The sequence below is a fragment of the Narcine bancroftii genome, chromosome 7 (genome assembly GCF_036971445.1).
Source record: "Narcine bancroftii isolate sNarBan1 chromosome 7, sNarBan1.hap1, whole genome shotgun sequence".
NCBI classification, from domain to species: domain Eukaryota; kingdom Metazoa; phylum Chordata; class Chondrichthyes; order Torpediniformes; family Narcinidae; genus Narcine; species Narcine bancroftii.
Genome location: NC_091475.1, coordinates 39,294,056 through 39,310,623, shown reverse-complemented (window position 1 = coordinate 39,310,623; position 16,568 = coordinate 39,294,056). Strand labels below are relative to the sequence as shown.

Sequence of the window (16,568 nt, the reverse complement as noted above, 5' to 3'; positions counted from 1 at the left end):
CTCCCTCCTCCCAAGCCACCCCCCCACCCCCCCCCCCCTCTCATCCATTTTAGGTATACAATCTAGGTTGCATTAAGCCAGTCAGACAATGTTGTCATTCAACAAAATTACACCAGAAATTCTACTGAGTCCATTCTTTTCTTTCCTTCTCCTTCCATCAACTTAGGTAATGTTTGTCCCCGGTAGGTTTTCGCTATTGTATTTAATGTAAGGCTCCTATACTTGTTCGAATATTTCAATATTATTTTTTAACCTATATGTTATTTTTTCTAATGGAATACATTTATTCATTTAAATTTAGTAGTTTCTTCCTTTTAATTTGGTTATGTATTCCATTAATATTTAAAGACATATAGTTCAGCGTAGCCCTTTTATATTTTGTTTATCTTCTCTTTCCGTTTTTCCATCATTACCTTTCCTCCTTTTCCATTTCTGTTTTCTTATTTTCAACTCTTTATAAGACAACATTCCTACAACATCCAACATTTTCCTTATTCTCCTATTTCTATCTTCTTTATCCCCAATCTCCCCTTCCCCTCCTGAATTGTCCTTTATCCCTTGTCGGACAACCACATCTCCCCTCTCCATTTGGATTTGCGAATCCACTCGCAAGCGTCAACTGATTTTGCAGTGACCGCTATTTCCCCCCACCCCGCCTCCCCCAGAAAAGATTTCACTTTTCATATGTCACAAAGGTCACTCTTTTAATTCCCTCCTTATTCTCTCTATTCCATTACCTTCCCTTATTAATTCTTGTCTATACTATCTATATTTTCCTCTAAGTACAGATACATTCATGTATGCTCATTGTCTCTATTCACTCTTATACCTCTTTACCCACATACATATCAATCGTGATCATTTTTACTCTCATTACCCGTCTTCATCCCTCAGTCTATTTTTGTCTTTACCCACATACATATCAATCGTGATCATTTTAACTCTCATTACCCGTCTTCCTCCCTCAGTCTATTTTTGTAATTGTTCTGCAAATTTTCGTGCTTCTTCTGGATCCGAGAATAGTCTGTTTTGTTGTCCTGGAATAAATATTTTCAATACCGCTGGATGCTTTAGTATAAATTTATACCCTTTCTTCCATAAAATCGCCTTTGCTGTATTGAACTCTTTTCTCTTCTTTAGGAGTTCAAAACTTATATCTGGATAAATGAAGATTTTTTGCCCTTTATACTCCAGTGGTTTGTTGCCCTCTCTTACTTTTTCCATTGTCTTCTCCAGTACCTTTTCTCTTGTAGTATATCTTAGGAATTTTACTACAATAGATCTTGGTTTTTGTTGTGGTTGTGGTTTAGAGGCCAATACTCTATGTGCCCTTTCTATTTCCATTTCTTGCTGTAGTTCTGGACATCCTAGGGTCTTAGGGATCCACTCTTTTATAAACTCCCTCATATTCTTGCCTTCTTCATCTTCCTTAAGGCCAACTATCTTTATGTTATTTCTTCTGTTATGGTTTTCCATTGTATCTATTTTTTGAGCTAGTAGTTCTTGTGTCTCTTTAGTTTTTTTATTAGATTCCTCCAATTTCTTTTTTAAGTCTTCTACCTCCATTTCTGCTGCTACTGCCCGCTCTTCCATCTTGTCCATTTTCTTTCCCATTTCTGTTAAGGTCATCTCCATTTTATTTATTTTCTCTTCTGTGTTGTTTATTCTTTTTCTTAAATCCTTAAATTCCTGTGTTTGCCATTCTTTAAATGACTCCATGTATCCTTTAATAAGAGCAAGTATATCCTTTACCTTGCCTTTCTTTTCTTCTTCTATTTCACTGTATTCTTCCTCTTCCTCTGCTTCTTCTTCTGGGTTGGCCATCTGTTGTTTCTTTGGTGCCCTTTCCTCCTCTTCTTTCTTGTTTCTATTGTCTTCTGTGGTCTCTTCTTGCTGCAGGTGTTCTGCAGCTGTCGTTGCCGGCTGTGGAGATCGACTCCCCAGCTGGTCCCCCCTCCCGTCGGTGTGTTTTTTTTCATTCGCATCGCGCATGCGCGGTTGCGCACTTTTACTCGGCTCAGCGAGCCATTTTTGTAGTCCATTATTTACCGACCTGAGGGAGCGGGTTTCTCTCTCCGCAGCGGGCCTCTTCGGACAGGTAAGGCCTTCACCTTTTTCCTCCTTTGTCTTCTCTTCCTCTCTTCTTACCGTTGCTTTCGATTTTTCTTTTTTTGTCGCCATCTTCTTTCCACCTTTATACTCACTTTTCTGTAACTTTTATTTCTGTGCCTTTGTGTTTTCTTTTGTTTTTCCCGACTTTTCTGGAGAGGGCTGGAGTTCACCGTCCGGCCACTACTCCATCACGTGACTCCCCAGCCATGGAGTTCTGAAGTAGAAAGACATTGGTGGAAATATTCAGTAGGGCAGACAGAATCTGTGGAGCACATCAGTATCACTGCTGAGCTTTACCAACATTTTCTATTTTATTGTTCAATCTTTGGATTGCCTGTATGCATTGGAATAGAGCAAACAAAGTGCAACTGAAAAAAAATTAGAGAAGGGCAATGTTTCACAGAGCATTAACATCAACACCAAAGCTAAGAGAAGCTGCTCTGTTAGGACCAATGAGCAAGTGAATCAAATTTTGGGCTTTAAATTGGGAATGAAGGAGAAAAGTGATCAGTTGAGTTGTGATTCAGAATTTGATACACAGCAAGTCTAATCAATCAGAAGAATTTGCTATCTCTGTTTAAACAAAATGCAGAGCTAGACACAAGGTAAAAGTTATAATATTTCATTACTATATAGACAAACATACCTTTACTGGTGGCATTTCCATTAGCTATATTTTGCTGAAGGGAATTCAGATCTTTCTGGATTGTCAGGAAGATCTTCTCCAAGCACTGAGCTTCTTGCAAATCTTCCAAAATGTCTCTGTCCTGGAACTGCTCCAAAATGATAAAGAATGATTGTTTACTAGAGAGAAATTACACATTTTCACAGTGTATTCCACTTGCCTGGTTCCCTGTTAAGCACTCTTTTGCCAAGAGTCTGTTTTCTGAAGACAAGGACACTGGAGATAGGGGTAAGGGGGAAAAGACAAAACAAGAAACAACCATGGGTGAAATTTAAAAAAAGTCAAGATAATGGTCATTGGAGGGGAGGGAGGAAAGACCACTGTGTAAATTTAATGAGATACATTTGTACATATTATGGTTGATATGGTTCGCAGTGTGAAAAATAAAAAAATATTTTTAAAAAATAAGGTAATGGTCATCAAGTGAAAGACTATTTTTTTCTGTATATGTTGGACAAACTTGAGATGGCAATTTCTTTTGTTCTAGTTGGAAAAAAGCCAAACCAAAAGATGCCTGATGCTCATCTCCAACCAAATCTTTACTCAATGGAATTTGCAACTGGGTATTAATCTCGCAATGAAGCAACATAATCTCAAAAATATCAGCCAACTTCCTAAAGATTTCAGCAATAATGAGCACCCAAGGGCAACTATTAAACATAAAATATTAAATGAGTATGTTGTAAGCAAATTTTTCAAACAAACAAAAACAGCACCTTGAATACCATCTAACAGAATTAAAAAATAAGAGTATCACACCTTTTTTTCGAATAGATTATATAATTTGGTTTTTGACTTGATAGCTCACAGGATATTTTGTCTGGAGTTGAAATTCCTTCTGTGGTCTCCTGTGGGATACCCTGCTGTGCATCGTCAATATCCTGCTGGATTTCTTGCTGTAAGAAAACAAAACCCATCTAATTTTGATTTGTGGCTATTCAGAAAACAATTTTGACCTACAGCTCCCATACCTCTCTACCATGGGATTCTCCTTAGCTTACATCCTGTAGAGATCAATTGCTATGCCAGGTGAACAATTCTATCATGTAACCCTCAAAATAGAGGACAAATGGAATGTAATTAAATCTTTCTCCTGTCTGCTGGGTCCCATAGTTCTACAGCTGTTTAGCTCATGCTGGACCACATTTATTGTCCTACTTTCTTTCCTGTGCGAAGTGTTGAATCTCGTGCTGAAGGGCGTATACATTTCCAAAGACTGTCTGATATCAATACTTTGCTTCAGAAATGTACTGTCCAGCACTACAATAATCTCAAACCCAACTATCCCTTTAATATTTTGGGTCAGATATGTATGCACATTCCCAAATACTTAAGTTATACATATGTTAAAAAAAATTGCGGTGCTGCCGCTGGTGCGAACCTGTGGGGAGTGGAGACACAGCGCTCTCCTGCAGGGTCCAACCGCCCAGTCCGACTGCCGTCAGTTCCGTGCAGGCTTTAAATAGCTTATTAAAGGCGCCAACAGTTTTTATTTATTTTAAAACCCTGCGAATGTGGGGTCTGGCCCCATTATGGCAGCACCTTTGTACGGCAGCGGCCATGTGGGGTTGCAGACTCCAGGGAAGCAGACACCTACATGAAATTTGAAAGATGGGAATTTCAATATATTTAAACTTTTTAAAACATACTTGATCAATGTTTGAGCTTGTATCATTGCAGTTTCCACCATTTGGATCACTTTTCTCTGTGGAAAGAAGCATCAACTTGAATGAAATGTGGACTTTCAATAATTACTTTTAATTTTACAGAACAATTCAATAAATCACTTTCTCCTCTTTGAGGACCTGAAGGTGGATAAAACAAATCGCAAATAAATCTTGAAGTGATTAACAAAAAATACATTTATTTTAAAGGCATAATCAATAGTTCAAGAGAAACATTACTAAAGCCAACATCAAACTCTCTAATTATGAGACAACACTTGATACATAAAAATCTGAGGGAACGTTTGGGGGCGGGGAAAAAAATCACTGATACTAAAGGAGGAGCGTAAACAAAACAATTTAAGAACAAAACTTTAAAAGGGAAAAGAAATCTTGTAATAAAGTGGAACATACTGAAATAAATAATATTCTTCAGACAGGTTATTTAAAAGAAAAAAAACTATGGGCATGAAATTGAATGGCTTACATTTTAAGAAGAGCACAATGAATAGTTCACTCGAGGATAAGGTCACCGAAGAATCAATCCTGTCCAAAGAGAATCAAGGAAGGAAGATCTAATGTATAAACCCACAATCTTTCTAAAATTAGCCAGTATTCTGGGGGGAAAGATTCAAGAATGTGCTCAAGCCTCTGAATGAATGTATCTTCCCCAATGATTTGCAACATTCTCTGGGCCACAACTGTTCAAACTACAGGCAGCAAAGTCAAGATGACAGTGAAAATCTCAAGCCCATGCTTCAGCAGGACACGAGCCTCAGCAAGTGTCAGAGTGACCTCACAATCTACACATGACGATGCTGTTCCCATACTGACCTCATGAGTCACCAAAGAACCAACAAAACCAGAATGGGTCCGTCATCCTACATCCCAAGGAACTGCCCAAGATGAATATAAAGGAAGGAAATTTGATAAAGCGCTTATGTTTCATTATACAAAAAGAGATGAAGCAAAGAAAGCATGCCAGAAAATATCCTGGAATCTTTAAAGAAAAAGTTATAGGGATGTAAAAGAAATAGCAGACTCTTAAAGGTTTTCAATTATTCTCATAGTTCAAAGCCTGTGCTCTATAATCAGTGTTGAAATGGCGGTTTCTCACCATTTATAGTGTTTTTTTTGTAATATTTATCATTTTAAATATATTTAACAATTATATCAAATACAAAACATAAGAGAACTCCCTCTACCCCCTCCGCTACACAACCCTTATTAAACAGAAAGAACGAAGAAAAAGAAAAAAAAAATCATCCCATTGTCAGTGCATAGAGTAAAACAAACTAATAAAATCTTTACAGGTCTACTGGCTATGTGGGCGCCCTAACCTACATTCTTTAAGTAAGGCTGACAGATGTTTTAGGAAGGTGTTACATCCCTTCCTGAGATTGTATGTGACCTTTACAAGTGGGATACAACTATTCATCTCCAAAGACATCTATCCATGAATAGATGGGAGTCAGACTTCCATGTTACTTCTTTGTATTTCCCTGGCCACATATCAAGTGATTACTGTGAATTTAATCTGAAAATTAGTGATCTCCAACCATGGTAAAATTTCCCAGAAGACAAAGCTCTGGGTCTAATGGGAATGTGATTCCCGTGATCTTGGCTAGGATGTCACAGAGGTCATTCCAGAAGCACCTCACCTTCATGCAAAACCAGGTAGAATGTAAGGAGGAACCAACCTCTATACCACATCTAAAACACATCTCTGATAATTCAAGTTTATATTGGTGCAATTTCTGTGGGGTGAGGTACAGTTGATGGAGAAAATCATAATGGACCGATCTATACTTGGGCATTGATAAGTCGGCATCAAACTTTCCCGACACAGATCTGACCAGAGTTCTTCGTCAATTGTTGTGTCTAAGTCCACTCCCATCTCACCCTAGATTTATGTAAACCTGGCTTTGGGCTCTCACTCATCCATTAAAAAAATATTCTAGAAATAAACATACATTTCATTCATGGAGTAGTTTATATTGAGTGTTTTCAATCAACATATACATATGACACCAAATCAGCCTAAAACCAGCACATAGAACTTTATACAGAAGGCATAGCAAACTTGCAGATGTGGCTTATAAGTGGTGAATATGAAAAATTATAGTTTAGTAGAAAGAAAGCATTTGACCAGGAAATAAATGGCGTGGAAGAGAAAAAATGAGCTAAGGATAAAGGTTGGCACACTTAAAGCAAATAATTGGAAAGTTAACATTGCACTATATTTTATCTCCAACGTAATAATATTCAAAAAAAGTCATGTTAAATTGTGTCTGACTTGGCTACATGAAACTTTCAAGCTTCCCCCATAAAACTGAACACAGAAAACACAAAAGAAAAGGATAGGAAAATGGAATGAGAGAAGATTCATGTGCAGTACAGTACATACTCGTTGAGCTAAATAGCTCTTTATTGTATATTCTTTTAACGACCAACTTCCTTCAGAAGGATACGCTACACTATTCACAAATTAATGATTAATTGCCAAAACAAATCCATTCTTCACACATTTGTTTCTAATTCAACTCAGTCAATGCCATACAGAATCACATGGTCATACCTGATGTGCCATGAAGAGAAGGTGGGTTTACAGTGCAAACAACTGTCTGAAAAAAGAAACCAAAAATTGTTAGTTTAAATACAAGCAGTAAAGTGGATAATGTATTTCTTTGAAACAAAATACTGTATATTAGTTGGTGACTAGAAAGTGCAGATTTAAAATAACTAGCAATAGATCTGAAGGGCCGAATTTCTTTTGCACAATAACTTACACAGAGCCCATTGCGTGAAAAGTGGAAAAGCTAATGAGTAACTGAAAAAATTAATTAGATACATGCTGAAAATTTAAAATGCAGACTAGCAGAGAAAGCAGGGCTTTGGGGACTAAATTTAATGGCTTTCTTTCAAGTGCTGGCCACTCATTCACATCATGGTTATGACCTCTTGGTTTAATGCAGTTAAAACAATATCAACATATATTTCACAGAAGTGACTTGGCTGAAACAAAAAACAGAAAGTGCTGGAAACCATTGGCAGATCAGACAGCATCTGCACAGAAAGGGATTGAGCTTTAAAAAAGTCAGCGATTCTCCTGACAAGAGTCATTGACCTAACATGTAATTTCTGTTTCACCACAGACCCTTTCTGACCTTTTGGGTTTTGCCAGCTTTACAGAGTGCCTTAAAAATATTCAGTGGATTTTAATTCCCACAACTTTGAGGAGAATCACCACCAATTGGTAGGTAACCAAAGGGATATGTTAAGACCCAGAAAGATGGGTCTGTGTCCTACTATAATACAAAGAACTCAAATGACAGAGAGATGATTCAACATACCTCACAATTAGGGATACTTGTCGTCTTCTATGACAATTGGTGTCATCTGTATATGTTGATTGAAAAAACTACTCCATGAATGAAATATACAAGTTTATTTCTAGAATATATATTTTTTAAATTGATGAGTGAGAGCCCAAAGCCAGGTTTGCATAAATCTAGGGTGAGATGGGAGCAGACTTAGACACAACAATTGACGAAGAACTCTGGTCAGATCTGTGTCGGGAAAGTTTGATGCCAACTTATCAATGCCCAAGTATAGATCGGTCCATTATGATTTTCTCCATCAACTGTACCTCACCCCACAGAAATTACACCAATAAGCATAAATACATATTTAATTTGTGGAGAAAATTCCATATCAAATAATTTAATGTCATATATTGATTGCAATTGAAATGTTCTGTCTCACTCTGATGTTATTTATATCTGACTGCCCAATTTGTAGGCTTCATCGTGGACATTGGATACGCCCGTCTTGTTCAGTTTAGAAATGCCATCTGAAGACAATCTTCTACATGGAATTTTTTACCTCCTCAATGCAACTCCGGCACACCTCATTTAATTGGGCTTCTTGACGGACTCCTGGTCTGCCTGCAACGAGCAAAGAGAGTGACCATTCTGCTCCACAGAAAAGAGAAGGAATAATTAGAAGTAAGGAGCATCCAAACTAGTTACTCTGTGGAATCAAACTCGAAGACTTCATGGAGGATTTGCTGAAGCAAAAGTCATTCGAATTTATTCCTTAAAAGATAGTTTAAATCTAAAAGCTTCAAACTTCTCAAACTAGGCCAGTTAACAGCACGGACTAAGCACTCTCGACTTAGAAGGTTGCAAGACTGGTACTGAGGTACTGAAGAAGTGCTGCAGTGTTGAAAGTGCCATCTCTTCAGCTAAAACCTTTCTCATCCAGCTTCTCAGATTTATGTAATACATCCCACATCATTATTGGAATAAACATCACCATTGCAAAAAAAAGTTATCAATACATTACTGTTTTTATAATTAAAGTGGTTGGAGCATTTCCTGCAAAACAGTGAACAACAGTGACAGAGCAGGAAGTATTTATTTGGCAAAATATCCTGGCCTTTCATGGTCTTTAAAGATGCTGTTTAACAAAGATAGCAGAATTGTTACTTTTCTGATTGAAATGAGTAGAATATGAAATGGATGCAGAAAAGGCTGGTCTTTGTGGGGATAAAAAGGTCAATTTAATTCAAAGATTAGGGATAGAACACAGAAGAATGTCTTAACTGAACCCATGACTTTGGCAGTCATGAATGTTGGTAGTTGAACAAAATTATCTATTGTCCAGTAAGTACTTCTCCATTGACAGTGGGTGCAATAAAATTTCACTAACTGATCAAGACTGCTTGTGAAAGCATACACTTCTCTACTCTTGATCAGGCAAATTAAACACCAAAATGACTCAATAAAGTAGCGTAATGTTCTAACGTTTAAGCAAAATACAGATAGACCCAGCTTTAATAGAGAAGTATTCAGCTTTCAGTCTGGGTTGCAAATTCCCACAAACTGCAGTACCATGACTTGAATTGCATTTTAGCAGATGTTAGTCAAGGTACTGTTATAAACACTCCACTGAAATGGAAACTACCTGTATTTTGAATTAACTGGATCACCTTTCATGAACTAATAAGAGGCACAGCAGAGTTCTCTGCATGAGTACAAAAAGTAGCACTAACTCTCAACATCAGCTTTCTGGGGGGCGTGCCATGTGATGACAGGGGGTTAGACTTTGAATCCCTTCTCTCTCCAAAAAAGTTAAAAATCGTTGAGAAAAAAAAAGCAAGAGTTATTGGAAGACCTAGTGAACAGTACAAGATGTCACCAAAGAAAGACAGCTGTTACTTCACAAGAAATTGAACAAGAAAAAGAGACAGATAAAGAAGAGATTGAAGGAGGATCCTGGAGCTGTCCGGAGGATAGGTGAAATGCCTGGAGGTGGGGACACCTTGGACACTGCTTTGCAAGGTCTCCCCTGACAATGGCCGCCTGCCACGGGAGAAGAAGTGACTCTATGCATGCGCAGAGCGCAAAAAAAAGAAGCAATTTTTTTAAAAAGCACAAGAAGCCTCCAGCTCCAGTGATCAGGATGAAGACCAAGAAGAACAGAAATTCCATCTAGAACAAAGAGTTATGGCTAAAAAAAAATAAAAAAAAATGAAAGATATCTATAGCTGAAATGAAGAAATACATGGAAAGTTTTCAATAATCTTTGGTGCAATTAACAATAGAAGTTAAAAAGAGTAATGAGAGTATAGTTGAAAATAAGAATTTTACAAAAAAGATGGAAAGAATGATGCAGAAAGTGGATAAAAAATTTGAAGTTGTGGAAGAAAAAAAATTAAAGCAAATTAATTTGAAATTCAAAATGTTAAAGAACAGATGAAAAAAATTCAAGCTGAAGCTGTTGCAACAAAAGGTCAAGTAACTCCAAAAAATTAACATTTTAGAAAATTTTAGGTGAAGAAATAATATAAAAATTGTTGGACTTAAAGAAGGCAATGGTCAAAACATGAAGAGGTTTTTGTAATGTTGGATTCCACAATCTTTGGGGATAACTGTATTTCAATTGAGATTGAAAGAGGTCATAGAGCATTACAGTTGAAACCACAACCAGATCAAAATCCACATCCGATGTGAAGTGGGAGAAAAGATCCTGGAACTGGTGGTGAAGCAAGCGAAAGAAAGACAATTATCATTAATTTTTAATGGAAAGTGAAGCAAGCGAAAGAAAGACAATTATCATTAATTTTTAATGGAAATAAGATCTTTTACCCTGATACAAGTTTTGTTGAAGAAAAAAGAACATGAAAAATCAAAAATGGATTGGGTAGGAACTGTAATAGCATCATCATTTAATTCAAAAGCTAGAGGTACAGCAATATCGATAAATAAAAATTTACCAGTGAAAATACTAAATATAATTGAAAATGTAGCAGGAAGATGTGTTATGGTAAATTGTCAGATTTATTTGGAACAATGGACCATAATGAATGTATATGCTCCTAATGTAGATGATGGTAATTTTTTTATGCAATTATCAAATGCCAAGGGAAAAATTATATTAGGGGGAGATTTTAATTTTACTTTAGACCCTAAATTGGATAGATCAGGAGATAAAATGATGAAAAATAAAGTAGCTAAAATAGCAATAGATTTAATGAATGACTTGGGTTTAGTAGAGAAGAATTCACCCAAGTGAAAGAGATTATTCTTTTTACTCTTTTTGACATAAAACATATTCACAAATAGACATGTTTTTAATATCTGAACAATTTCAATAGAGTGCAAAAGGATGAGTATCAAGCAAGAGTTATATCAGATCATTCACCTTTAATTCTGTTGGAAGAAGAACAAAAGGTAGGTTTTAAGTGGAGGTTAAATACAACATTACTGAAGAAAAAAGAATTTTGTGACTTTATGAGACAACATAAAAAATTTTCTTGAAGCTAATAATGATTCAGAAACAAGTAGGTTTACGATATGGGATTCTATGAAGTCATATTTAAGAGGTCAAGTAATAAGTTATACCTCAAAAGTAAAGAAATAATATATGAAAGAGGTGGATCAGTTGGAAAAAAAAATCATGAAATTCGAGAAGGAAATAAAAGTTAAAAAAAAAACCAAGGAGGATAGAATATTGTTAAAAATTTTTAAAAAGGATTTAATACAATACATAGAATGGAGAGAGATATAATGAGGTTGTGATAAAAATATTATGAATTAGGTGAAAGGGCTCATAAAGTATTAGCATGGCAATTAAAGGAAGACCAAGTTTCTAGAACAATAACTGCAACTAAGAAAACTACTGGTCAGATCACATAAAATGCAGGAAATAAATGATAAATTTATGGAGTTTTATGCCAAACTTTATCATTCAGAATCTTTGAAAGATTATATTAAAATAGAAGAGTATTTGAGACAAGTTAAGTTACCTGTGTTAGATGAAGATGAAAAGTTAAGATTGTCCAATACTTTTTCTGAAATAGAAGTTATTGAGACCCTGATAATGAAGTGCCAGGTGAAGATGATTTTCCACCAGAATTTTATAAGAGTTTAAGGAGTTATTAGTACCTGTATTAATGGGGGTATTAAACCAAATGAGAGAGGTACATGACCTACCAACATTAATAACAGCAATTCCAAAGAAGGATTATTTACAACCTTCTTCATACAGACCTATATCATTATTGAATACAGATTGTAAAATTGTATCAAAATTATTAGCTAATCGGTTAGTTAAACTTTTATCAAAATTAATAAATATGGATCAAACTGGCTTTATTAAAAATAAAAGAGCAGCAGATAATATAATTAATTTTTTGTTTGATAAATATAGCTCAAAATAGAAATATTCTAGCAGTAGCAGTTGCATTAGATGCAGAGAAAGCATTTGATAGATTGGAATGCTTTTTTTTGTTTAAAACACTTAATGCTTTTGGGATTCCAACTACCTTTGTAAATTGGATAAAAGTGTTGTATGATCAGCCAAAAGCAAAAGTGGTTATGAATAGACAAATATCAAAACCTTTTTTGTTAGAAAGGTCTTCTAGACAAGGTTGCCCATTGTTACCTTTTTAATTAGCATTAGCAGTAGAGCCATTAGCAGAAATAGTTAGAATTGATAAAGAAACTAAAGGATTTGAGATAGGTAATAAAGAACATAAAATTAGTTTGTTTGCAGATGATGTTATAGTATATTTAACAAGATCAGAAATATTATTAAATAAATTTAATATGAGATTAAAAGAATATGGATTAGTATCAGGTTATAAGGTCAATGTTAATAAAAGTGAGGTGATATCTATGGTGGATATGGATTATTCACAATGTAAAAGATTGACAAAATTTAAGTGGCAAAATGTTGCAATTAAATATCTAGGAATAAAAATTAATAGAAATAGAAATAAAATATCTAATTTAAATTATTCACTACTATTGAAAAAGATAGAAGATCTGAGAAGATGGAAAGATTTACCAATAATGTTAATAGGATGGGTGAATTGTATTAAGATTAATATTTTTCTGAGAACACAATATTTATTTCAATTGTTACCCATCATGTACCAAAATTATCTTTTGGAGTTTGACTAAAATTATACAATAATTTATTTGGAAAGGTAAAATGTCAAGAGTTAGTCTTGAAAAATTAACATGGAAATTTGATCAGGGAGGAAGGACTAAGATTACCGAATTTTAAAAATTATCATAAAGCAGCTCAATTGAGATTTTTGTCCTGTTATCAAATGGGTGAAAAACAGCTTGGATTCAGTTTGAAATGAATAAAATTGGAGAAACTATCCCAGAACAAATTTTGTACAATAGAATAGTGAACTGTTTAAAAGGAAATATGGAAGTACCAATTTTAGTTTAAGAAATCAAATTTAAAACTTTTATAAAATTTGGAAACCATATATGGATTTCATGAATAAAATTCCATTCATCTTCTCCATCTTAACCACTCCTCTCAATTAAAAGATACCCTTTTTCTTTTGGGAGGGAGGGGGTTGGGGAGAAAAATTTTAATTTTTTAAAATCAATTTGTTTGACACAATAATTACTGTTTTATTGAATTATTCTTTTTTGTATTGATACAAATGATTAATAAAATTTCTCCACCGATAGCACGTCATCCACAAGCAACATGAATATAGTCAGGAGAGAAGGAAACCATCAGCTTAGTTTGCGAAAACAACCTCTATAACTGTGACAAGTCACTGCAGAGGCCCTCATCTTTACTGTGAGTAAAAAATCTTAGAATATGGGATTCTTTCAAAAATATTTTCCTTTAGATCACAAAATGAACCCTATTCTGCTCCACCTTTGAAATTCATTCAATTTGTGCAATAAATCCATTAACTGTAACTCCTAGTGTTAGTTTTCATTTAAATTCTTTCCAATTAAACATACCTTCTGAAGACATGTCCATTTTTTCTTCATAACGAAAGTTGAAATTACAGAATATCTGAAATACACAAGATACAAAAAGTTGCTGTGGAAACAGATACAACTATTACTATCTGTAACCAACCCCCCCTCCCTCTGCCTTAATTGTGATTAATTGCCATAGATTTTTTTTAATGGTAAATTAAAACTTGCAATTCTCATCGCTTCACTTTTTTGTAAAGTCAATAAATTCAAAAATGCCACTGCTTAAAATTATTCAAAGTAAGCTTTGCATAATTATGTTACCTACCACATTTTGCTCTGCAACATCATTTTCAAGCCTCATTTGCTTTGATCCATTTCCTTAAAGTCATGAAAACAACAAGTGATTTTAATTATTGATGAATTTAATAGCGTCAACAATATTTTGTTCAAAAGCTTTACCCTCATTCCTACTGGATTTGTCATTCTGTAAATTCACTGTCTTATTTTAAACACAATCAGAATTTATTAAGCTAATAAAACTTTTATCAGGATTAATGACCAGAGTTTTTAAGGGAGACTACATTCCTGCAACAACTTTATTCTGTAACTGCTGAGTGAAAATAACATTAATGGCTACTTTTTGGGCAGTAGCAGGAATCAACTGCAAATAACCAAGAAACCTAAGATTTGCCAGAAATTAGCAGCAATATATCAGCAAAAATACCCCTGTACTGGCACATACAGAAAAACTAAAGGAGTTCAGCACAACCTGTTTTTGTGCTGTGGTGTGCTATGAGATTTTATACAGGTAAAGGGAATAATGTTCCTATCAAATGTAATTTCAGGTCAGAACCCTTGATGAAGATCCTTGTCATCAAGATCTCTTGCTTCTCCAATATCTATTACAAGCCAATTTCTTGTATACTGTACAAGTTATCACCCCATATATTTCTGTTTTGTTGTAAACCTTTGGGTACTGATAAATATTCAGCGTAAATATTCATTTTCAGTACCAAATGGATCACACCAAGCTAAAATCTTCATTGCTTTTGTGAATGAATGCACAATTCAAGAATGCAGAGGACTGAAAAAAAAATTCTGATTTATGAAACTAGATTTGAAATGACAGTATAAGGGAACAAAAAGCAACACATTAACATTTTGTTCAAAATATCTGCAGATCACTTTATAACAAGATGATAAAGAAAGGATGATAAAGTTATTATCAGGTTAATGATAACAGTGGGTTTAGCTATCAATTTCCCCTTTGAGGAACCGTCCTTGTTCTGGGATTTTTAAAATGTTCCACGAGTGCTAAGTTTGATCATCTGGATAGATGTCGACCAGCCTTTATGTTTTGTACATTTAACCAGCCAGTTCCAGACAAATTACATACATGCAAAAATAAAATAACCCTATTTTGATATAATCTTCAAGAAACTGAAATACTTGGCAATGGCTAATTATTCTGAGCCCATGGTTTGATTTATCATCAATCTTTCATAAAAATGACTGCCAGGTTACAGCAAAAGCTCATATCCTACAAGTAGATTGTGAAACCAAATAACAAAAAAAAGAAACAAAAATACTAGACAATCACTCTGTTACATCAGCCATAACTGGCTGCTGAAGATCCAGCTGCGTTGGGTGGGTCACGTCTCCAGAATGGAGGACCATCGCCTTCCCAAGATCGTGTTATATGGCGAGCTCTCCACTGGCCACCGTGACAGAGGTGCACCAAAGAAGAGGTACAAGGACTGCCTAAAGAAAGCTCTTGGTGCCTGCTACATTGACCACCGCCAGTGGGCTGATATCGCCTCAAACCGTGCATCTTGGCGCCTCACAGTTCGGCGGGCAGCAACCTCCTTTGAAGAAGACCGCAGAGCCCACCTCACTGACAAAAGACAAAGGAGGAAAAACCCAACACCCAACCCCAACCAACCAATTTTCCCCTGCAACCGCTGCAACCGTGTCTGCCTGTCCCGCATCGGACTTGTCAGCCACAAACGAGCCTGCAGCTGATGTGGACATTTACCCCCTCTATAAATCTTCGTCCGCGAAGTCAAGCCAAAGAAAGAAGAAGAAGAACTGACTTTTTACCTTAGTGCCATGGCCAAAACTCTGGTGCTTTGCATCAGCAGTAAATTAGCCCAAACAATTAATATATGTTAATCCCAGTCAAATTTTACTCACTAGACTTAGCACAGGGTTGGATGTCAGTGCCAGTAAATATTGGCAGTTCATCACTTTCATCTGTGTCAGAACTATTTATCCTTTAAAAAAAAGCATACTTAGTTATAGGTGCAATGATAAAGCAGTGCAGTTAATATGGACAGACTTTATTTGATAACTCGCAGTCCAATTTACATTTCTTCTCATTCAAATCAATGGAAATAAACAATCCCAAAAGTTTATGTCAATTAAGTAGATGTAGAGAGCTACCAAAATGATTCCAGAAACAAAATGGTACAACAGGCCATGCCTTCTTTCGCAAAGAGAGAGAGTAGTGGGTGTTTTAATTGTGAATATCCCAAATTCAGGCCAGTCAAAAAGAAAGTTCAATTGCAAGGGATTCCTATACTCAGAGTGGCAGGAATGTGAAATATTCTATGTTGGAGCAATTGAGGCAAATAGCACTGAGAGGAAACTGGTATAATTAAATAATGGAGCAAAGAATCAAAAGTTATATAACAACAGAGTAAATAGGACATTCATATGGTAGAGAAGCCACAGGATGGACCAGGTGCACTAGCTGTATTTTTTATTGCAAATTCATGCAACCTGCAGAAATCATTCATCAGGAGCTACAAATCCTGTAAATTATTATGGTTGTTATCTGACGGAGATAAAGGAAGGCAT

At 35.4% G+C, this 16,568-nt stretch overlaps 1 protein-coding gene and 1 long non-coding RNA gene across 4 annotated transcripts in view; both read left to right on the top strand.

The window, feature by feature from the left end:
- Positions 1-10,154, top strand: part of LOC138738785 (RCC1 and BTB domain-containing protein 1-like) — an 83,740-nt gene extending 73,586 nt beyond the window's left edge. The window contains exons 13-14 of one of the 3 annotated variants that reach the window (XR_011341734.1): positions 7,617-7,717; positions 8,263-10,154. The gene's annotated coding sequence lies outside the window, so the exon portion shown is untranslated. Of the gene's footprint in view, positions 1-3,284; positions 3,379-7,616; positions 7,718-8,262 lie in introns of those variants that run through there. The other 2 variants (XM_069889707.1, XM_069889710.1) reach the window with 2 other exon arrangements.
- A 959-nt stretch (positions 10,155-11,113) lies between these two features.
- Positions 11,114-16,568, top strand: part of LOC138738790 (uncharacterized) — a 46,042-nt gene continuing 40,587 nt past the window's right edge. The window contains exons 1-2 of the long non-coding RNA XR_011341736.1: positions 11,114-11,198; positions 13,464-13,578. This is a non-coding gene — a long non-coding RNA (uncharacterized lncRNA). The remainder of the gene's footprint in view (positions 11,199-13,463; positions 13,579-16,568) is intronic.